General features: G+C 42.2%; 1 long non-coding RNA gene across 2 annotated transcripts in view; it reads right to left on the reverse strand.

The window, feature by feature from the left end:
* The window catches only part of LOC140849556 (uncharacterized), a 35,193-nt gene extending 13,328 nt beyond the window's left edge, over positions 1-21,865 (reverse strand). Inside the window, exons 1-5 of one of the 2 annotated variants that reach the window (XR_012131587.1) lie at positions 19,862-21,865; positions 8,524-8,586; positions 6,530-6,712; positions 5,416-5,484; positions 3,294-3,452 (exon numbers count right to left, since the gene is read on the reverse strand). This is a non-coding gene — a long non-coding RNA (uncharacterized lncRNA). Of the gene's footprint in view, positions 1-3,293; positions 3,453-5,415; positions 5,485-6,529; positions 6,713-8,523; positions 8,587-19,861 lie in introns of those variants that run through there. The other variant, XR_012131586.1, reaches the window with a different exon arrangement.
* Positions 21,866-23,464: the final 1,599 nt, after the last annotated feature.

Below are 23,464 nucleotides of genomic sequence, written 5' to 3' on the forward strand. Positions count from 1 at the left end.
TGCCAAAAGTTAAGACATTTAAAATATATACTTAACTAAACTTAAATTAGGTTACCTAAGGCTGCATGTACATTTTTTGTTTCCATTGCTCAATAACATGGAAGCACTTAAATTTAGCTGGCCATATCTTACTACACTGATGGACAGTGACTGCAGTGGGGTATGGGGGGAACTCAATAATATGGGTGAATGTAGTAACCACATCATTTTTCATGTGAAACCTTCATAAGAGTGTATATCAATAATAACTTAATAAAAATTTAGCTGGCCACTGCCTCCTTTTAAATGTTAGTTTCAGTACTAAAGAAATTATGCTTATTTCTCTAAAGCTCCTTTAGGAAAATTACATGAACTCTCTGCTTATGACAAGGCCTGGCATAAACTGAGCTCTCAGTATGCTTGAGCTGGGAGTCACCATTAGATTTCTAAAAAGGTTAGTATTAAATTTATTTTCTCTACCTTTATTAGGGCAGAGATGCTATTGGTCTGTGATTGCTCTATAACAATTCCGCAAAATATCCAGGAAATATGACCACCAGCACGAAGTCAGTTATTTGTCCCGCTTTCCCTCATTTCTTTTCTTTCCTCCCAAGTCCCCCACCTCCAGCTTTGGTAAGTAACTGATGCCACCAAGTTTGCCTTGTTCACCTGGGCCAGCGTAACACCTGTACACCTTTCATAGCCCCATCCTCTGCCACTCAGCCTTAACCGCCAATATGCTCCAAGCTGTGAGTGAGTCTTCTAGATAATACCCCTGATATTCACTCATTCATTCAATTAACAAATATTTATCCTGTGCCTCATTTCCCCAGTGACTCTTTGTCTCCCACGACAACCACAAATAGACAGGTATTAAAAATAAACACTTTTTTTTTTGAGAATGGAAAGAAAGGTTGACATATCTTTATTTCTGGCTCATCTTTAGAGACAAACTTTAGAGCCCAGTAAAGCCACTGATGGGTCCAGATTTCTTACATGGTTTTAATCATTTTGCAACAATCAACTCACTAAAAACGATCCTCAGGACATGAAAACATAGGAAATTGTGACCAGCAGATCATGAATATGAATATTATGCCACAGATGTGGCAAAGAAGATGGTTTGATGCATTGTCTCTCATTCCTGCTCTTGCATATCCTGGGAACTCTGGACTTTTGTTAAATCACTTTTCACTGAGATAAACTGAAGGTGCCAAGCTTTGATAATGCAAATATGTTTCCTTCTCTTAGATTGCAGATTCACCAACTGGCGTAAATAATCTGTCCCACTCATTCAGGTCTTTTAATATGTAGGAACCATAGAATACGTCACTTGGTATATAAGTACATTTTTGTAATAATTAGGCATTTTTCCGGAGTGGAGGAGGAGAGGTGAGGAACAAGAAGCAGGATATTGCTGATACTAATAAAAATATTGAATGGGAAAAATGTCATGAGGACATCTGAGGGCACAGGGCCTAGGCAGGTGGCACACGTGGGGTGCGGGGTGGGTACTGGGGTAAGGAAGGCACAAGCCCTCTCAATCTGCTTTTGCTTTATTTTTTTTCATAGAGCTATGGGTGCCAAGAACTTTCTCTACTCTAAGAGAAACAGTACAAGCATTGTGATAAATGACAGCCCCAGCTGGGCCCAAGGTCAGCTACCTAATCCGGAGTGATAAGGCCTGTGATGGACTGAGATATGCATGCCCCTTTTAAAAGAAGCAGCTGCTACACAACTCCAGCCAAATGCCACTGTAGGGGAATATGAGCCCAGTGTGGGCAGCTCTTCCAAGTTTCACAGAAAAAAAAAAAAATCTAAGTAAAGAATTGTAAAATAACCTCTGATTTATAAATGTTCATTTCATTTTTCAAAATAGTGTGCTTACCACACAGAACACTTGACCCATGGGCCACCTGTGTGTGACCTAGACACCTAGAGAAAGAAATAGGGTTTATATCAGTACCTTTAGTCATGCTAGCAATTTCAGAGACATTGATCATACTACGAAGAATATTGCACAAAAATGCCTCCGGAGGACCAGGGGACTTTACAAGGATGGGGCAGCATGTAGACTCTGGCCCTTGGTGAGAGAACTATAAAATTGTCTCCCTGAAGATTACACTAAGTACCTGGCCCAGATTCCCCCACTTGCAAACATAATGTTTACAATGGGGCAAAGGATGCTTTTACTACAAGAGAAGCAAACTCACCGCCTTTGATTTTGTGAGCGGGAAAAATGACAGCGATCCAAGTTGCTTTGTGTCCCAAGAGCCCCTCACAGGCTTGGGGAAATGCTAAGTTCAGACGGAATCCTCGTGGACTTCTAGCCCTGAAATGGAGGAGCTGCTCCATCAGAGTGTAGTGGGCCATCTCCCAGGAAGGAGGCAAGCTCTGCCCCGCCCGTCTGCTGGGTTTCTCTGTGGCCTCAAGGGTCACACTTAGTTTTTATGACTTTTTGATCCACCATTGCTGCTTCCAGATTCCTTCCTTGGTTTAGTGCTTTATAGGAAGTTTTAGTTCTTCCTGAGCTACACAGCTGGGTGGGAATTATACCCATCAGCAAAGCCTCCCACCCCCATCTCTTTCCCTAATATTTACCGAAGGCTGTTTCCTTTACATGATTCTGATAAGACAAGGCCTCCTTTTAAGTCTGTCATCCCTGCTTTTTTGCAACTCTTTACTTCTGCGTCTGCTGGTTTCTACCACCCTGGGGAGTCACATCCCTTAGGATTTGCTGCACAGAAGTCGTCCTCTTGTTAGGCGTCTGCCTCTGTCACTACCTGCACACTCTGAATGCATAAAAGCCATCCCTGCCCTGGATTCCCTCCCCGTAGCCTTCAGTGGCCCACGTGCAAAAGATGCCCCTTAATTTCCAGAAACTGTCAGAGTACCCTAGTTCTCCTCCAAGTTAATTTCATGTTATGCTACAAGCGGTGGGGGGGGGAGGGGGTGCAACATCCAGGTACCAGACTTGGTGACTCTTAGCCCTGTGGAAGCTCTATTCTAAATATTTAGGTATGTGTGTCCTGGAGGGCTGCACGTAACTCTTCTAAGTACAAGCACAGAGAGAGGTAAGAATTCCTCAGTCACACTTGCTCCAGCTTATTACAAATACAAAAGGTACACTTTGCAGCCATATAAAATCTATTTCAGAATCTCTTATTATCAGGAATGCAAATGCATAAATCAGTGAATCTTGCTAAGACATCATTCATTTACCCTTTGATAATTTCTGATCATCAGGAGTTTAATGAGTTCCACACAAGTGACATTAAAAATGCTCTGTAATACCTTTGGCTTCTTGATTCTCTGTTGATTTCCATTCACATATTTTGGTGGGACCTAGAGGCTGGGAGCTCAGGGCTGTAAGGAGAGTGCCTGTCATGAGGTACTGTGCAGTTCCTTCACTCAGCTTGCTCATTTATCCATTCACTCCAGAAATATTTACTCAGTGCTTACTATCTTCTGTACTAGGTGTGAGGGATACAAAATTGAATAAGACACAAACCTTGCCTTTAAGATTATGACAATGTCTTTTATGATAGTTTGGAAAGTTTATGTTTAAATACTCACATTTTATGACGCACGTCAGCTATAATTGAAACATTTATATTGAATAAAAACATAATTAAAATAAATTCAGAGTGATAGTTTCTAACTAACTTTACAGAAGTTTAAAATGTAATGGGTGAGTTTTACAGAGTCAGGTAAAGCACATTTATCTGTCAGTCAATCTTGATGCAGCTCATGGTCCAGAAGGGATGATGGCCAAGTGAGCTGGTGCTTCTGGACTGTGAGGAAGGCCATGGGGCAGGAATGGCCACAGGGTCACAGACACAGGGGGGAAAGGAGAAGGGGAGTTTGGGGAGTTCTGCATCTCTTTTTCCCTCCCAAGTCCTGAAATTCAAAAGGCTTGGAGGGGAGAGCTTTCAGCAGCCTTGGGCATATTCAAATAGACATGTGAGTTTATTAAGCAATGTGAATTAGGTCAAGGGTCAAAGAGTTCCATGAACTGGGTTGAAGGGAGTGGTGCTCAAGGGAAGTCTGGGGCCTTCCCCTCCCTTGGTGTTTTGTCAGCTGTGTTCCACATACCTATGGCATAGGGAACACACTTTGTCCTCTTTCACATTTAAGAGCACACAGATTACAGAAAGCGGACATCTTGGCAAATTGTCCTGGATTAGGAGGTAGGGACGAGGTAGATTCTAATTTATTTTTAACAGCCAAGATAAAGTGTATTTAATTACATTTGCCTTAAATTTTTTCTAACTGCAACTGTATTGGTCAAATGATTAGCAATTTGACATACATTTATTTAAGAAGTATATAATACATGCCACATAGTGAACTAGACACGAGGTGTAATTGTGAATGAGTCAAAATATTATTTCTAGAACACTTAGGTAAGAAAAACAGTATTCCAAAAGCATATATGGTGACTTTCAAACATTACTGTGCCTATAATCACCTGGGACCTTTATTAAAAGGCAGATTCTGGTTCAGGCCTGGGGTGGGACCTGCGAGTCCCCATTTCCAACAGGAACCCAGGAAATGCCGATGCTGCTAGTCTGAGGACCTGATATTGACTCACAAGACTCTAAAAATTTTAAAAATCAGCCCAGGCCAAGCCAGCTGTGTGGAATGCCTGCTTGTGCACCCTGGATGCCATCTCCCTCACCTTTCCACTCTGCCCTCCTCCTCCTTGACGCCCATGCACCTGTGGAACTAACTGCTTCCTGAAGGCCTTGTGGGATGCCATTGACATATACTGAGAGGGCAATACAAGAAAACAGGCCCAGAAAGCTCACTTTGTGTCTACTCTAATAATCCTGCGAAAGACCTCATGACCTCGCTTGCTGCCTCCTTTATCAGCAACCTCGGAAGAAATTCCTCTTCATTCTTCTTCTCAAGAAGAGTTTCACTTCTCCTAAGCAACTGAATTGGTATGTTTTTAGCTCATACACATTGTGAATTGCATACCATTTTGGCTTTACCTTTTGCATAATAACTGATAGAAAGCTTAAGATCAAATTTGTCATCCATCTTTTAACATCATTAACTATACATTTGTGCTTTCATTTAATTCCTGGTTCTAATTTTGGGCCTGTCTTATTTTTCTTATTTCACTCTAAATGTATGTGCGTTTGATATTTTATGCCACATTGTAAGCTACTTATATTCTTCAGGGAGTAATACATATAGATAAATATTAATAAAATTAATAATTTCTATAGCTTTAAGTAACTTGCTGCCCATGTCCTGTTGGCTACGTGACTTGTCTCCAGGGAGCAGTATGTCCCATTGCCTTGTGTAGAAGAATTCCCTCTCTGTTACAAGCAAGCTCCCAACAGTTTAATGCAAAATGAAATTCTCACATAATACCAACTCACTTAACTAGATCAAAACTCTGTTTTTAAGTCAAGGATAACTTACGTATCTTGTAGGATAGATCATCCAGTGGAATGCATGATCCTCAGCACTCAGTAGATTTCAGTGATGTTCCTTAGGAGAATGGATTGTTATTCTGAATTTTCAAAATAGGGTAAGATTGCAAAAAGTTAACAGTTCTTTATAAATACACACTCCATTAACTAAAACCTAGTTTGGTGAAATGGGTAGATCTCAAGATATCTCGATGTTCTTATATCTACATTTTGATTGATTCTGATCTGTGTGGTTGTTTGAAGTGACACAAATTGACAACTTAAAAAAATAAAACCTTCAAATTTGTCTTCTGGATAGCCTTCATTTTTCTTTTTTGCGTAACTCCTTTTTAGAGTCTACTATTTCCTGATTTTGTACAGGATCATTAAGATAACATGTGTTTGGTGTTTGTTTACCATGAGTCATATACCATTATCTTCCTCTCTAATTCTTTTTTTTTTTAAGTAGAAAATGTTCAGACAGTTGGAACTTTCAAGTCCTATTTTTTTCTTTTAGTCCAAGGAAACTCACACTTTGAGGCAGCCTTTAGAACTGCCAGAAATGATTCCAAGGTTAGGAAAAAGCTGGGAACTCACACTACTTGGCCAGACGTGGGAAATCTTGTGTGAAATTTTGAGAGATTAAACGTCTACATGAGGAATTGCCAAATTCATGGTAAAAACATCTAGTGGGGTCACCTAGCTTGCAAGTGCCATACCTGTTTTTGGACTGCCTTATCTCTTAATCAGGTCCCTGAGGTGGTGTTTAAACTCTAGGTGTTTTGATAGCCAGAGTCTAACTAGCAGCCTACTGGAGTCCTTTCTTGAAGTGGCCAACTCTGGCAGAGATTTCAACAGGGAAAAAGAAGTCAAAAAGCCCCTAGGATATTACAGAAATTAGAAAGGTGTTGATGCCTCAGGCCCTCACCCCAAAGAGCTGAATATCTAAGAAACTGAGACATTTTTTGCTCAGATAGGCACAAAATCTTAGACACCATTGGTTGCATTTAGAAAAGGGGAATTTTGACAAGCATGTTGTCAACAATATGCATCTCACCCAAAAGGCTGGCTCACCTATCACTGACTGGGAAAAATAGGAAGAGAATGATAACACATACACTTACATGCTGGGGTCTTTTTATTCTGTGGGTTCCAGAGTACTGCACTAATATGCTTCCACTGATCTTCACAGTATTAAAGCTAATGTCCACTGTAGTCAACTTTAGCCATCTTGCATCATTTGTCCTTAATGGAATTTCATTTTTAAGATGTCAGAGCTACAGACATTCCAGGAGATGCCTGAACCCCTAAGGAAGGATGAAAACTCACATTAGGGAGCCTCATCCAGTGTCAGCTCCACACCAGGCAGAGTCACCATCAGGGCCCAGGGCAGGAGGCTCCAGCGAACTGCTTAGTCACGGGTTCCTCCTCTTAATCAAGAGGTCCCGGCACCAGGCACTTTCCTGTAGGTTACGGAGGGAGCGCTTTGATCTTAGTAGGAGGAAGGTGAGTTGCCACCTTCCTGGCAGGCTCCTGGCAGGGCATTCCACCTGCTCAGCCGCTGGGCCTCATACTGCATGAACCCCTTCGGTTCCTGCCCTGGGACTTCTCATTGCCACTGAGTGGTGAGATTCTGCAAGGGCCCTTAGGGCCCATGCCCTCACAGCAGCTCCCTTGGCTGCCCCGTCAGGCTGCAGAGGGCAGACAGGCAAGTGGAATGTGGTGACTCTGGCCTACACTCTGAGGTCTCCTGTGTCAGTGGCCAGAGAGGGCAGGTCGTGTCCTGGAAGTGCAGGGAGTAGCTGCTTGTGGACAAGCTCTGACCAATGGCAGTGAGAAGCACATGATTTCTTCTCCCTCCCTCCACCCAGACAGACAGTACCAAGAATTACAGACTGTTTGAAAGCAGAACCCTGAGCATAAGCATCAGCTGTGCTTGGTACAAAGCGGAGGCCTCCTGGTAATGCATTTTGCAGGTTTGTCTCCTTCTTTCCCAGTCTCTCGGCCCTTTAACCCTCACTCATGCTTCCTGGGGATTGTATCCTGCATAAAAATCTTAGCACATAAGTTTTTGCCTCAAGCTTTGCTTCCTAGGGAAACTAGGCTAAATCATTTGTATATATAACTCAAAAAAGTCCTCAAACAATCCTGAGAAATAAGGATTTATTTATTTATTCAGATGACAAAAATGAGAATATTGGTGGTAAATAATTTAGCCAAGCTATTAAAAAGCTGAAGCAGAACTCACTCAGGTCCATCACTACAGAAAACTGTGACAAGCACCTACAGAACCAGACCTTATATTTGCTTTCTTTGAGTTCAGATTCTTCCAGCCAGAAAATGGAACCATATGAAGTATACTCTTCTTTAAAGTTGTGTTTTGCATTTATTTTTTTCCCTACATCATTATTGCCATTGTTTTTATGTCTCTCACCTAGATTATGCTGGACCATGTAATCAAGTAAATGATACACTTTTTCTCTGTGATCATTCACTATTTGCATAACAAGGGGAAAGTCATTGTACCGAATTACCTGTAATTCAGAATATAGAAGCCTGTACAAAACCCAGTGCACATATTGGTCTGCAAGTTGAAAAATATAAAAAAAATGCAAGACAAGGACTTTGAGTTGCATGTGACAGAATTTAAGCAAAAAGGGGAATTTATTGGAAGGGTTGCTTGTGGAATTGAAGGAAAAGCTACAGAAACCTGAATAGTGATGCCATAGGAAGAACTCCAACTTCCTTTGCATGGGTCTGACACCCATTCCTTGACTGTTCTCCATGGCCCAGAGAATTGACCCCGTCTGGGCTTTGTGTCCACCTCTGTGGATTGAGGTGGAATGGAGTGGCAGGTATAGTTCTAGAATAAGTGGGGATGAAGTGGGGTTGGACATACGCAAACAAACATCCACAAATAATCCTACAACTCAGAGAAACAAAATAGAACACATGAAGTAATTAAAGCCTGACTCAGTGTTAACGAGACCAAATGTTTACATATTTCTAGAAAAAAAAAGAAAACAGTGTGAAGGAGAACTTCATAGAGCAAGTGGAATTGCATTTATTAATTCAAATATGAATTGAGTGCTTACTCTATGCTAGGTGTTATTCTTACCTTAATGAGTGGTGTGGCTTTAGGTGAGTTGCTCAGTCTCTTGTGAATTTCAGTTCACTTCAACTGCAAAGTGGAAGATGAATATTCTCTAAGGCGAATTCAGAATAATATTGTCTCTGACAGAAGTAAGAGAGTTGAGCAGGGGAATCAGTTTGGAAGGCAGACAGTGAATTCGTGTTAGATGTGTTGATATATTTGATTGAGAAATCATTATTCTGGGAGCTTAGAAATATTTTTTAAATGAATTTCTGGGATAATTTTCTAAGTGTATTTGTAACAGTATTTATTATAACAGAATACTGTTTTACAGCTAATAAAGATCTAGTCTTCTTGAGTAGGGGACTGTTTTCAAAGTTTATATTTACAAATTCTTAGACTTTTGGTTTTATTTTATGCATTAAGTATCTATTGTTGCATAGGAAATTAACACCTTGGACACCTCCAGTAGTCCCCACCTCTTAGTATTCAGACCCTTGTCTAATCTCCTCCCCTTGTGGTGGGCTGGCCTCCTGGCTTGTTCCTAATGAGTAGAGTGCAGAAAAAGAGATGGGATGTTAATTCCATGATTAGACTATGTAAGAATGTAGTTTTCACTTTTCTAATAAACTTAGAAATATTTCTAAGCTCCAGGAATAACGATTAGCACCTTGAAGCAACACCTATTTGTTTCTCTGCAGTTTCTCACAGACTTGCATAGGTGGGTCTTCTACTTGAGGGTCCCTCAGATGGCTGTACTCAAAGTGTTGACTGGGGCTGGGGTCCCATCAGAGGATTTACCACCACCAGGTTGTCAGTAGGACTCCGTTTCTTGCAGACTGTTGACTGTCCTCAGTTCCTAGCCACACGGGCCTCTCCAACATGGCCGCTTGTCTTATCAAAGCCCAAAAGGGGGCAAATTTAGAGAGATAACAGTTTCAGTCTTTGGTAGTCTAATTACAGAGGTGACATTCCATCCCCTTTTCTGTACTCTGTTCATTAGGGGCAAGCCAGTAGACTAGTCCACCCTCAAGGAGAGGGGATTGAACAAAGTTGTGAATATTAAGAGGGGGGCAGGGCATTGTTACCGGCCATCTTAGAGGCTGCTTCCCCCCTTCCCGGACTTGAAAACTCTGTCCTTTGGACTCCTTCTCGCCTGCCTGCTGCAGGCTCAGGGCTATATTTGAGGCTGTGCCCAGGGTGCCCTCACTCACCATTCATTTCTTTTTTAGTTACCTTGGTTTTGTAGGTGAGTGTATCTCATTATCAAGACTGATAGATTTGATCATATATATATTTTATCTCCATAAAGGATAATAAAACACATAGGTTACTGCTTGGAGCAAACCAGAATAAGGGATTCAAAGTCAAGGATCTGTCCAAGAAGAATAAAGGGAAACAAAAGAAGGGGCCATGGTACTTCTTACTAGACTCAGGACACACATTTCAAATCATGTAATAGCATAAATGCTGAATTGTAACTCAACAAAGAGTGAATTCAAAAAACTCAGCTGGGCTGTTTTAAATGCAAACATTTAAAAAACCCAAATCTTTTTTAAAAAAAACACAACCCTAAAAAAAACACAAACCTATGTTTGGATAATCCTTACCACTTGGCAAAATATTTTTTACATACATCACCTCATATTATCTATGTTAATATCTTGTGAGTTTTATGTGTGTTATTCTTATGCCCATTTTATTGATAAAGTAACCAGGTAACCCAGCCAAAGACATACATCTAGCGAATAGTCAAGACTGATCTTAAGACAGAGGCAGTTCCTACAATGTCATACTTCTCTACTGAACAAAAACACAAGCACACCCTTTTTTTTTTTCCTTTCTTGGTGTCGTAGCAGATCTTTTAAGGAACAGGGAGCAAGGGAGAAGGCCCTGAGAGAAATGAGGCTGCGAGCAGGTCCCCACCTTCCTGATCTCATCAACACCCGTGACCCCCCAGCTGGGAAGCTGGGCTCCCCTACTGGCCACAGCCGCAGGGGCCTCCACACTCTAAAGCGCCTTTACTGAAAGTTTCTAAGTGCCTAGGACTAGCCAGGGCCTGCAGAACCATTCAGGAGCAGACACCCAAGCTCGGGACTGAACACTCACGTGCTTCGCCCTTCCCTTTAGGCATTCTCTGATCCTCTGTCTTATTCTAGGGGTTGACCAGACACCCCAAGGAGCTTTGGGACCACATCTGTGGCATCATTTGGGGGGCCCATGGTTGATAGGGCATTTAATTATGGAATCACGCACTCTTAGTTCAGAAGAATAGAACTGACACCCTGATTTTAGATGACTCACTGGTCAGACACAGGAAAAGTTCGGGACTCCAGGCTAGTGAGGGTCCATTGCTATGCCCTGGCTCTTGCCCATCCAGGTTCCAGCTGTGGTACAGCCTCTGCTCTGTAGCACCTGAAGGCCTTGAAAGTGGGGCCATTCTCCTCTCTCTGTTCACGGGCCCTTGCCCTACCCTCCCTGCTGGGGGGCATGTCTAGTAGGCAGGAGGGCAGTCAATGTGAAAGCATGTTGAGGAGAGCACTACAAATGGGCTGAGTATGGCCTTAAAGAATTGGACGAAACATGACTGGAGGATGTGTTGTTCTAGGTGAATGCTGTAAAATTCCTAATGGTAAATGTAACATGACCGATAAACACACCGTTGTTCACAGTCCTGCACACTCTGAGTACAACTTGCACTGGTGGGTGCCATCAGCAGAGCACAGGAACTGTGGCATCACTGAGACATGCTGGGAATGCAACATCATGAGCAAGGGTACGGCCAGAATCAAATAAATGCAATTAGGAACAGGCAAGAGTTGTTTGTTCTATTGTTTCTTGGTTCAGAAAAGCCATGGCAATCTGTGAGAAACAGCAGCATTGTTATCTTTTCTTGTGGTACGAGATGTGAAATTAGCCAGAAACAAGGCATTTGACCAAAAAAGCAGGAAGAGATATTTCCTGAATCTGAAGAGGAAGCGCTGTTGCCTGGACAGAACTAAGACTGCCCAGGTGCACCGACTAGACAATAAACAGTCAAGTCCCTCTTCTCTAGCCATTGTTATAAATCTTTATGATAAACCACTATACCTCATATGGCACCATGAATTTTGTAGTATGTTTTTCATTACATTGTTTACGGAGAGGGGACCCTTGCCAAAAAGGTATGCCTAGCTGCCTGTGTCCCTGATCTTTGCACAGATTTCAATATCTGGCTCTTTCCAAGAAGTGTTCATGGCCACTTTTGGAGAAGAGGGGGAAGGCAGCACCTGGGGGAGCACGGGAGAGCTTCTGAGAGTGTCGATTTCTTGCTCTGGGAAGTGGTTACATGAGTATATTCACTTTGTGATGGTTTGCATTGTATATTTATTATTTGTGCTATTTTTTTGTATGCATGGTGCCCTTAAGTAAAAAGTTCATGACACAAAAAGGAAAAATCGTCTACAGGCACAATCAGATTCTGAAGTAAAATTATTGTACAGCATAGAGTCCAGTGGCCTGGAAGACAGTCCACACCCCAGCACTGCCTAGGGATTAATGTGTGGATTTCAGGGCAAGATAAGCTCTTCCTTTTAGTTTTCCTATAACAAGTCAACCTCACAATCGATCTCAATTCTAACTGTCTCACAGCATTTCCTTACCCTGCTTCACAAAACAGAAATTCTTGTAGAAGTTGTGTCCAGACATGCACAATGGAGACTGACACAGCGCTTGGAGAGCTTCCCAGAGTTGGTTTAAGAGTGATTATATAACATGTTAAGTCTATGTTCCTTTTACAGGCATAACTGAAACTTGGCCAAAATAATTGCCAGTCCTTTCCCACTGACCCAAATAAAAACATGGTAAATAAATCACAGTTCTGACGCACACTCTTAAAAACACAAACACACACAACCTGGTACTCAGGCAACATCACAGCCCTTTGAGTGGGATGCCACATATTCACTGGCTGGCTTGATACTGAATTACATCTTTTTAAGTCATACCACTTGTGGTGAGAGTTGAGGGTAGAGAAAGAAGAGGCAGTAGTTAAATAAACCAAAACAACAATAACAACAAAAAACAGCTTCTCTTTTGCCCACTAGTTTTGGTCGGAAAAGAAAACAAGGGATTTTAATAAGTCGACATGTTTTAGGGAAGCCATGGAAACAGGTACGTGTGCACGTGCCCAAAGGCCTAATGAGATGTGAGCAGTAGACCTGAGAGGGACTTAATATTTCCTTCCCTCCCTTCTGATTGCCTTTCCTCCTGATCTGTATGGAGCTCAGGTTTCACGGAGACACTCAGTGTTTGCTGTCGGCAGATGTGTGGTTCTCTGAGGTGATGCTTCTCAGCATGGGAGGTGGTATGTCTGTGTGAGTGGAGGTGTGTGGGTGAGGCAGGAGCTGGAGAAGTGGCAGTGGGGTGCTGGAGCCAGCTCCAGTGTGGTTAGAAGCTCTCCCCAAGTCCCATGACCTTGCTTGGGAGCTTGAAATCAGCCACAGTCAGAGTACTTAGACCACTGAAAGGGCAGCACTACATGTTGTGCTTTTGTGGCTAGAAGTGAAGACAGCTGGTCATTAAATATTAACTAGTGCACCACTGAGCAGGAGTCTAGGTGAAATCTAAGTGAGGGCAATTTATTAACTCATTTAACCACCTCCCCCTAAGAAAAGCTAATCCTTTGGGTCCAGCATGGATAGACAATCCCATGCATTCTGTTCAAGTTCAATCACACCTGGAATGTTGCATTTGAAGGACAATATACAAAAATTATACCGTGCCCAGGAAGTACAATGGCATGTGAAGAATACTTGAAGGAACTGAGTGCATCTCATCTAGAAAAAGAATGGATCCCCTGGGGATAACTCCATCTCCAGCCCTTCTGTACTCTCCAGAGGTAAGGGGTGGAACTGAAAGTTCTAAGTCCTAAAAGCACGGTAGTTTCCTCTGGAAAGTAGCCGCACCGTGAAGCTATCTAGAGGCCCACCAAGAGTCATCTCATGAGCTTTCACACATTCATTCATTTGTTCAACAAATATTCATGGAAAGCTTCTTATGGATAAAGTGGGGGTTCAATGATGGACAAAATGACACTGTGTCTGTCTTCCTGAGTTTATATTCAGGTGGAGGAGAATGATAAAAACAAGTAAGCTGATTGTTATTACTATTATTATGAGTTTTAAAATCCTGGAAAGGAAATAAACAAAAAATTAGAAAAGGCCATTGGACATAGAAAATACCACTTAGAGCTTAGGTGTTTTGCTCTAAGGAACACTTAGGTATTGTAGCCAGAGAGGGTCCCTCTGAGAATGTGATACTAAGCTGAGACCTAAGAAAAGAGAAGGGGTTGGCATCTCTGCTCATGCCTCTACTAAAGATAGACAACCCTAGACAGCCAGGCTGGACCATAGAGCAGTAAGGACACATGGGCTAAGGTGGCCCAAATGTGGAAATAATCTCTGAAAGCGAGGGTAGTGCTGGATAGCAGCCATCTGTAGAATACAAGCATTAGAGATCTTCTGGAAATGCCAAATCAAGATAATCAAGAAAAGCAGCAAGCACACCCCAGACAACTAGAGCGCAGGGGCTGGAAGCCAAGCATGGAATCTGATTTGGAGACTTTCTTTCTCTTCTCTTTAACGAAGGAGTCTTTAGAGCATTGTAAACGAGGGTCTATCACAGGACGACTGCTCCGCTGCTTCTCCTGGGAGAGGCCTGTGTGGACCTGCCAACAGGATTATTCTCCCATGTGGCAGGTCTACCCCTCCAGTGAACATCTCTATTCCATGAAATTCCCTTGCTTGGATTTCTTGCTCACTACCTTATGATGGTAATTTCTGGCTTCTATGCAGCTTTCCCATAGGAAGAGAGTGTACTGATCAGTCAGTGTGACCATGGCGCGATCTGTAGCATATCCTTACTAAACAGCGATTATCAGCATGCTCCTTTATACATCAATCTTGTGTGAAGTTTCTTGTCTTTTCTGAGTTGCATTCATTTCATGCCTGTTTCTGGAGGGCACTAGCATCATGAAAACAAACGAGCACAAATCATCTGGGAAATTCCGGGTAAAACAAAGTTACACTGCATTTATTTTTGCTGTGGTTGGTTGGTGTTGGTTGGTTGGTTTATTTTTTAATGAAATGTTTTAGGGCAGTTTTGAGTTCACAGCAAAATTGAAAGGAAGACAGAGATTTCTCCTATACACCCTGCCCCAATTCATGCATGACTTTGTCCATTATCAACATCCCTCACCAGAGTGATACATACATTACAATTGAAGAACTTACCTTAACTCATCATAATCACCCAAAAGCCTAAGTTCACCTTAGGGTTCACTTTTGCTATTGTAAGTTCTATGAGTTCGGACAAATGGGTAATAACATGTATTTAACATTAGCGTACCATGCAGAATACTTCCACTGGCCTAAAACTCCTGTGTCCCATCTGTTTATCCCCCAACCCCAAACCCTGGCAACCACAGATCTTTTTACTCTCTCCATACTTTTGCCTTTTTCAGATATCATATAGGAATCATACAATATGTAGCCTTTTTAGACTGGCTTATTTCACTTAGCAATATGCATATAGCTTGATAGTTGCTTTCTTGTTGGCATCAAATAGTATTCCATTATATGGATGTGCCACAGTTTATTCACTTACTGAAGGACATCTTGGTTGTTTCCGAGTTTTGGCAGTTACGAATAAGGCTGCTATATATAATCTGTGTGCAGATTTTTGTGTGGACATAGGTTTTCAATATCTTTGGTTAAATACCAAGAAGTGAGATTACTGGATCATAGTGTAAGAATGTGTTTCATTTTTTAAGAAACTGTGTGACTGTTCCAAAGTGACTGTAGCATTTTACATTTCCATCAATCATGAATGACAGTTTCTGTTGCTCCACATCCTCACCAGCATTAGGTGTGTGTGAAGCGAGGTTCCTTAATGGGAGTCAATTGCTTTGAGCCTGATCATCTCTTAGTGTATTGACCAAATCAGGTTTCTTTACCAGATTGGGGTATTGTTTCATTAAGGAGCCATTCTTGGGTTTGCTTATTCTATATTTCTAGGTTGTCTCTTTCTAGTCTCACCACCTATATTTGGTCCATTGCAGCAATTATCATTTATGTGTTCTGACAGGATGGTCTCTGCATAATGGGGCTTGAAGAATAATAATCCAACTTGATTTCTAGATAGCATCTATATTAGGACAACAGTGTAAAAGTTAAACAGTACAGATCACACACAGCTCCCTGGAGCTTAATTAAACAGTTCAGGTAAATTGCTATGACCTCCTTGGGCCCTGAAGATGGCCAGAAGCTCTAGGAGAGCAGTTTTCAGACCTGTTTCTGGAGGGCACTAGTATCATGAAACAAATACACACGAATCATCTGGGAAATTCCAGGTTAAACAAAGTGATACTGAATTTATTTTCCCTGTGGTTGGTTGGTTGGTTTTTAAAGCACAGGACTTCTCCCAGACTTATTTTAACTTTGACCAACAATGTTAATTGACTGTCCAAAAGTGAGTTATGTTATGAAGCTTTTCCCCAAATGACCAGAAACCCCTTTTATTGAGAAGCATTTCTCAGAACTAATGTCCCAAGGTAGACATTCTGGAAAACATGACCCTTTAATACTTTTTCAAAGTCTGTCATGATGTCTCATCCAAGGATCTCATCCAAGTAAAGCTAGGCCTCAGGGAAGCCTGCAGTGGAAGCAGCAAAGTTAAAGAGACAGGAGGGAAGAAGAGGTGTGTGTAGGGGGTGGGGGAAGGCAATTGCTCCCAGTACCACTGGCTCCCTGCAGGGGCTAAACAGCCCAGAGACACAGGGTGTGTGAGACCCAGAGGGAATGTGCCCCTGGAGTTGGCAATACAGTCACCCTGTGGAAAGGACGAGATAAGAGCTGAAATAAACATTTGATAAGAGACGTAAATGTAAATTTTTGGCAAAAAAATGCAGAAAAAGCCTCTTTTGTTAATTACCAAGCCAAACAGTCCCTAAGTGATTGAGGAGTGTCACCTCCTTCGGCCCCTCCCCAGTCATTCCCATTGTGTGGACTGCCTAGGCTGCTTCTGCACCTAACATGAGCTGAGTGACATTAATAAGCAGGACTATATCCCCTTTTATTAGAAGAGTAGAGCTCATTGAGAAGTGTGTTTTAATTTCTGTAAATACACAAAGAAAAGTAGTGTAGGTTTCCTACCAAAAACAACTCCAGCACTCGGCCATGTGAATCAAAAGAGAAACTGAAGAAAACTCAAAGGAAACCCCCCTGTAAACCCAAAGGGAAGATTCAGTGTACACAACAGATGCTGGACAACTGTTGATCTTCTTCAAAATCCAATTCGTGAAATTCGTGAAATATTATAAGCCAGTATATATGCTATAGAAGTTTGTTTCATACAAATGTTTCAATCACGTTTTTAATAAAGACAAGGAAATAATCCTGGGAGAAGATCCAACTCAGCAATCTGCACTTTCTAATTTTGAAACCATTTCAGTGCAAGTAAAAATTCCCCCGAGCCCGGACACCATTTGACTCATTTATAGATCAGTAATTGAGAAACTCTTGATATCAGAAAAAAATATATTATCTCCAACTCAAGGTTTAGCCAACCATTTTCAGAGTAGTTAATTTTTATTTATTTGTTTGCTCTCTAGCAGTACTTATAAAAGTATTGAAAAGGTTGGACAAGAAAACTGCTGATGGAGCCAGAAGACACCACCCACGTGCTTTGTTTCTAAGAATTCCTGCCTAAGCTGGGCCTGTACCTGGGCCAGACAGCTGCACTCTCTTAGCAAGGCCTGCTTCCTGAATGCATTAACTATCTTATAAAGTCCTACTGGGACATTTGCATCAGCATGTCCTCATCGCTGGCAGGGCGGGAAAGCGCCAGCACACACATGTACCCCTACCTAGGAGAACAGAACCAAGTCTGCCTTTCTCCTCTTCCTGGGGACTCCACAGAGCTTGGAGCTCAGCACAGTGGCCCAGACAAATCCGTGTTCTTCCTGTAGCCACTCCAGCCAGTCCAGGGGAGGGAAGGGGGCCTGCAGAGACGGAGGCTGAGGGCAGCTGTTTTCTCCAGTCCTAGGAGCTCCCACCCTGCTGCCTCCCCTGGGCTAGGGGGAAAAACCCGGAGTAGGAGGGATAAAAGGGCATCTTTTCCTCAGCACAGCACAGAGCAGCTGAATCACTTTTGACAAACCTTTATGGACCCTATAGCCACTGACTAGAGGGGGTGAGGCTTGGTACTGGCTGTGGAGAGAACTCAGAAAAATTTGATACACCTCTTGCCCTTAAGTTATCAATAAACTGGCAAACAGATAAAACAAATACACATGGGAATGATATGTTTCTCTGATTCATAGATGCCATTTATGGAAAGACAAACTATCAAGTAATAATTTCTGAGGTTTCAGCTAAACGCCTCAAGTGTATGCAGTGACTATAATATGGAATCTGACTTGGGAGATTCGAAAATGGGCAGAGGAGATGTGATGGTGGCTGAACCGGAACGATGCTCCCGCGCCTGCTGCCGCCCACACGTTCTCTCATTTCATTTCCATAACAATCCCTGTGATAGTGTAATTCCCATTTTTGCAAGTAAGGAAATCAAGAGACAGATGTTAAGCCATTTCCTCAGGTCGGAAAGCTGGTTAAGTTAGGGAGCTGGCCTTAGAGCCCAAGCATGAGAAACAATAGGGAGCAGTGGTTTGCAGGCAGCTTCTGGGGTTAGAGGCCTGACTGTCATACTTGCCAGCCAAGGCATATTACATAATCTCTCTGTGCTTAGTTTCCATATCTGTAAAATGGGAACTAATAATAGCAATTACCTTAGGGGGGTGTTCCCCCCCCCAGCTTATAAGTATAATTGACAAAATGGTGATATATTTAAAATGTAAAATATGGTGCCTTGATACACGCATACATTGTGAATGGATTCTCTCCCTCAAGTTCATTAACGCATCCATCACTTCACATATCTGCCTTTGTGTGTGTGTGTGTGTGTGTGTGTGTGTGTGTGAGAACACTAAAGTTCTACTCCCATCAAATTCAGCTATACAACAGTGTTAACAACTGTAGTCACCTTATTGTGTAGTAGATTCTCAGACCTTATTCATCTTATAACTGAAAGTTTGCCCCCTTTTACAAACCTCTCCCTTTTTCTCCTACTCCCAGCCCCTAGCAACCACCTTTCTACTTCCTGTTTCTATAAACTTGATTTTGATTTTTAAGATTCCATATGTAAGTGATATCATGCAGTATTTATCTCTGTCTGGCTTATTTTAGCATAATGCCCTCGAGATTCATCCATGTAATTACAAATGGCAGGATTTCCCCCCTTCTAAAGACTGAATAGCACTCCATTGTATGTATGTATCTGTGGATTTGTTATTAAGTTTAAATATTATGATCATTAACTGTGCTTAGCAAGTGCCTGGTATACACATTGAAAATGTACAATGAATGTAAACTGTTACTGTTTTATTATTCTAAAGATGATGCAGAAAAATGCTTTACCAATACTTGATAATAAACAGGCAAATTACGTGGGGGAAGGGGATCAGATTCAAAAGTTCATATTTTACTAGAAGTTTTGTTCTGTTAAAAGTAAACTATGTAATCAGTCCTTGCCAGCTTTCATGAAACTCTCATCACCAAAAAGACAGAGGAAACAACAAAGGAACTTCTATTCTTGACTTAATTCTGACGAAAAAGAACTCCATGGCTATTGTGTAATTTCCAGGAAACTGGAGAAAAAATGACTGCGTCATTCTGGGTCAAACAGAGGAAAGGGACGATTAGGCTGAGTTGACGTGAGTCCTGGACTTTGGAAAACAGGCTTTAGAAAGTTTAGAAAAATGATAGGTATGCTCCCATTGGCCAAAAATATGATTCATAAGAAAGGAAAATTCTGAAAAAAAAAACCCAAAAGCAAAAAACACCACGGTGTCAGGTCAAACATTCCCCAACGACTCCTGTGAAAAAGAGCAGGTGGCGGCTGCCACAGAGAAACTTCTCTGAATTGTTCACATTTCCACAGGATGTGTGTAAAAGGCCTAAGGATGTACACTCAGGGAGGGCATGCCCTGTGCTCACGGTCCAGACTGGGAGAGAGGTGGGAAGGGCAGGCCAATGTGTTCTCCTTAGGGATGAGGCCTGGGTCACACTTCACATATATTATTTCATTTTATCCTTCACAGCCCATAAGGTGGACTTACGACTTTTGTGTTTCAAAGTGTGATATTGTGACATGATAAAAAAATATGTATTTGGTCATTGTTCCTGGTTCTTGGACAAGAGCTCCTAAAACTCTGGTAACTTACTGAGCATCTTTTGTTATTCATAATGAGCCCCATCAAACATACCTGAATTTGTGCTAATGAGGTGAGTCCTGGTGGCCCTCAGACAGCTTCAGAATGTGGGCTGGTAACCAAAGAAACCTACTGTGTGATTAGCAGGTCAGAACTTTTCAGCTCCGATCTGGGGCCTCTGGGGAATAGAAAGAGGCTGGAAATGGAGTTAATCAGCAATGGCCAATGGTTTAGTCAATCATGTCTACATAATGGTACCTCCATTACCTCCATAAACCCCCAAAACAGAGATTTTGGAATTCAGAGAGCTTCAATGGAATTCAGGGGAGCCTACACAGGTACCAGGAGGGTGGCTCACCGGGAGAGAGTATAGAAGATCCAGGCAGCTTCCCCATTCCTTGCCCTGTGCACCTCTTCTATTTGTCTGTTCCTGAGTTGTGTCCTTTATAATAAACCAGTAATAGTTAAGTAAAGTGCCTTCCTGAGTTCTGTGAGCTATTTTAGCAAATTATCAAATCTGAAGAGGGGGTTGTGGGTACCTCTGATTTGTAGAGTCAGTCAGAAATTCAAGCGACCCAGACTTTGCAGTTGGCATCTGAAGTGGGGGACAATCTGATGGGATGAACCCTTGAACTGTAGGATTTGTAACTCCTGGTAGTGTCAGAATTTAGTTGACTCATAGACACTCTGTTGGTATCAGCAGAGAATTGCTGGGTATCACATTTGGCGTCAGAAATATTCTGTGGGTAAAAACAGAACTTAGTAGGACAGAGTAAGAAATTTATATTGGAGAGGTTGGGTGGCTCACCGGGGATTACAGCGTGTGGATAATAGAACTGGGGTTCAAACTCAGGACTGTCTGAATGTGAGTCTAAGCTCTCTACTCCAGTGCTGCCTACCTCCTCCCCAGCAGGATAACTTTGATGGTGAATGTTTGGATTAGGGAACAGGAGTGCCTTTGGTGCTGCGTAGAGAATTTGGTCCTCCTACTTGGACAGTATTCTTTTCACATGCTATCGACTCTCAAGGATGCTCTGGGCAGGCCTAGAAGGCCGAGAGCCAAGGTCACCGAGCTGAGGGCTGCTCCCGCAAGAATGCCAGCGTCGTGGTGCTCCAGGCTCGAGACTAGGGCCTGGCCTTTGCTCCCTTCTCATCATTTCTGTTCCCACCGCAATGTCACCTGACCTAACTCTGATCATTTTCCCCCAATGATCAGGGTAACCTTTGTCAAGAAAAGATCTTATATAATCCTAAACCTACACACAGAGGCATTATGAAAACTGCTATTGAATGACTAGATGTGATGCTGAGTAAACAAGTTAGTGTGCACTTTAATTTTGGGAGTGGCTACTCATGACATAAAGGTCAAGACTGCCTCATACAGCAAAATAAACTCTTTTGCCAAGCCCTGCCCATCTGATACCCATCTCATTCTGTATTGGGTAGATTTCTTTTATCTGTCTTTTTCAAGACTCTGTAGCAATCTTTTTTCCAGTCTTCAAAACCTTCATGTTGTTCCATTCCCTCTGCAGTATAATGGAAGCAATGGTCTGGTTTCCAGCTGTAACCAACCAGAATGGGTCAGCTGCTATGAAGACCAGGCTGTGAACAGCTGGGGTCATTTTTTGGTGTACTCACAGAGAAGGACAGGTTCAAATGCTGGATATGGGAGGAAGGACAGAGTTTTGCTACTTGAGATTCCAATAATCCTCAGCCATGAATCCCAAATTAGTATGAAACTAGGAGATAAATTCATATAAGGAAAGGCTATAAATGCAATTAACTAAAGGTTTAAACCTGTCCAAAATCCAAGAACAGGCCTAGGTAGAAACCCCTGGGGAAGTCCACACAGGTAGATGGTGGCATAGGGAATCTGGCAGCTGGCAAAGGGCCTCAGCCAGGGGGAGCACTCAGTTGAAGGATGGGAAAGCCAATCATTGAGAGATCAGGGTAACAAGCAGGAATTGAGTCCCTTGGAAAAGAGGGGAGACCTAGTCATAAGAAAAGGGATGAATGTCAACACAATATACCGATTTGAACTGCTAACCCAGAGTCCTATCTGTTCCATCTACTCAAAGACTGGGCTGGGAACTTAGAGGTGCAAACCTCAGTTAGGTGAGACATAAAATTTAGAGGATTACAGGAGTGAAAGCACATCAGATTATTATGTCAGAAACCATTGCAAGGGTAAGGTTTACTCTGATGGCAATATTTATCCTTACATTTTACCTTATGTAAGGTAGTTATTATTTTGTTTATGAGCAATATCTATAAAGTTGCTCTTTCAAACATAGCAACCTTAACTCTTTGGCATTACTAAAATACATCTCTGGGCCACCAGGTAAGGTGAGCTCAACGCCGGGCAGTATGCACTTTCAAAAAAGGAAAATAGGTGCTCTGTGGGAGCTGCCACTCAACCAGGAAGAAAGCACAAATTAAACAGTAGAATGTTTAACAAGGACATGTGGTAAGTGCCCAAATGCATGGTGTAGATTACACAGGAGGTCATGGAAAGCAGAGGGCACTGAAGGGTGGCAGAGTGAGAACAGATTCAGGCAGGGTTTGTGCTGGGTGCTGAAGGCTTTAGCTCAGTGGAGCAGGACAGGGGGGCACGGTGACTGCAAGGACACTGCAGTGGCAGAAACATGGAATGTGAGGGGCAGGACAAAGATGAGGCTTCTTGTCGCAGTGCTGGGCATGCTGGAAGAGTGTGGATTGTTAGGAAGTGGCCAGTGATTCCAGCCTGAAGACCTGGACTTTCTTGGAAGGCAGGGTACCCACTGGAGGCAACTACAGACCCCAGATCATGTGGAGGGGAGGACCAGAGGCAGGGAGGCCAGGGTGCTGGCTAAACCCGGGATGACAGAAACTGGGCTCAGCCAGAAGCAGAGGGAATTGAAAGGATGGAAGGAATGACCCAAGAGACACAAAACTTTTTTTTTTTTTAATATAAAAATGGTCCAAGACAGTGATTGTAATGGGGTTTGTGGGGGGACTTGGTGAAGGGGGGAGTCTAGTAAACATAATGTTCCTCATGTAATTGTAGATTAATGATACCAGAATTAAAAAAAAAAATGGTCCAAGATCCACCACTTGAGAGTGATAACTGCTGTTCACACCTTGGTATATATTTTCCAAAACTTTTTTTTGTCATTCATAACACTTCCTTGGTTTGAATCCTAGCTCTGCTAGGAAACTAGCTGTGTTAGTTATTTCGCTTTTGGAGTCTCTTTGATTTCACTTTCCTCAGCTGTACATGGGCAAATAATCTGCCTTATTGAGAAGAAATTGGACAATCTGCATACATGCACTTAGAACAGGGTTTGCACAGAGGGAACACTCAATCATTGCCTGGCTATTAGTATGTAATTCTACCGTGTTCTTTTTAAATGTTCACACAGCATAGATATACCATAATTTACTCAGCCATTCCCTAACTGATCTACCTTCAGGATGTTTCTAGTTTTTTGTTGTTGTTATTGTTTTTTGCTAGTACAAACAATGTTGCCATAAGCAGCTTTGTACCTCTAGCTTTTAAAAACTCATGTTATAGATTCCAGAAAGAGAGAGGCTGACACATTTTGACTGTTGATAGATGCTGCATGATAGAAAGGATACATAGAATTGAGCAGCTGCTTTAAAGAGGAGAATGAATCA

Source organism: Manis javanica, chromosome 5, assembly GCF_040802235.1.
Source record: "Manis javanica isolate MJ-LG chromosome 5, MJ_LKY, whole genome shotgun sequence".
Lineage (NCBI taxonomy): Eukaryota > Metazoa > Chordata > Mammalia > Pholidota > Manidae > Manis > Manis javanica.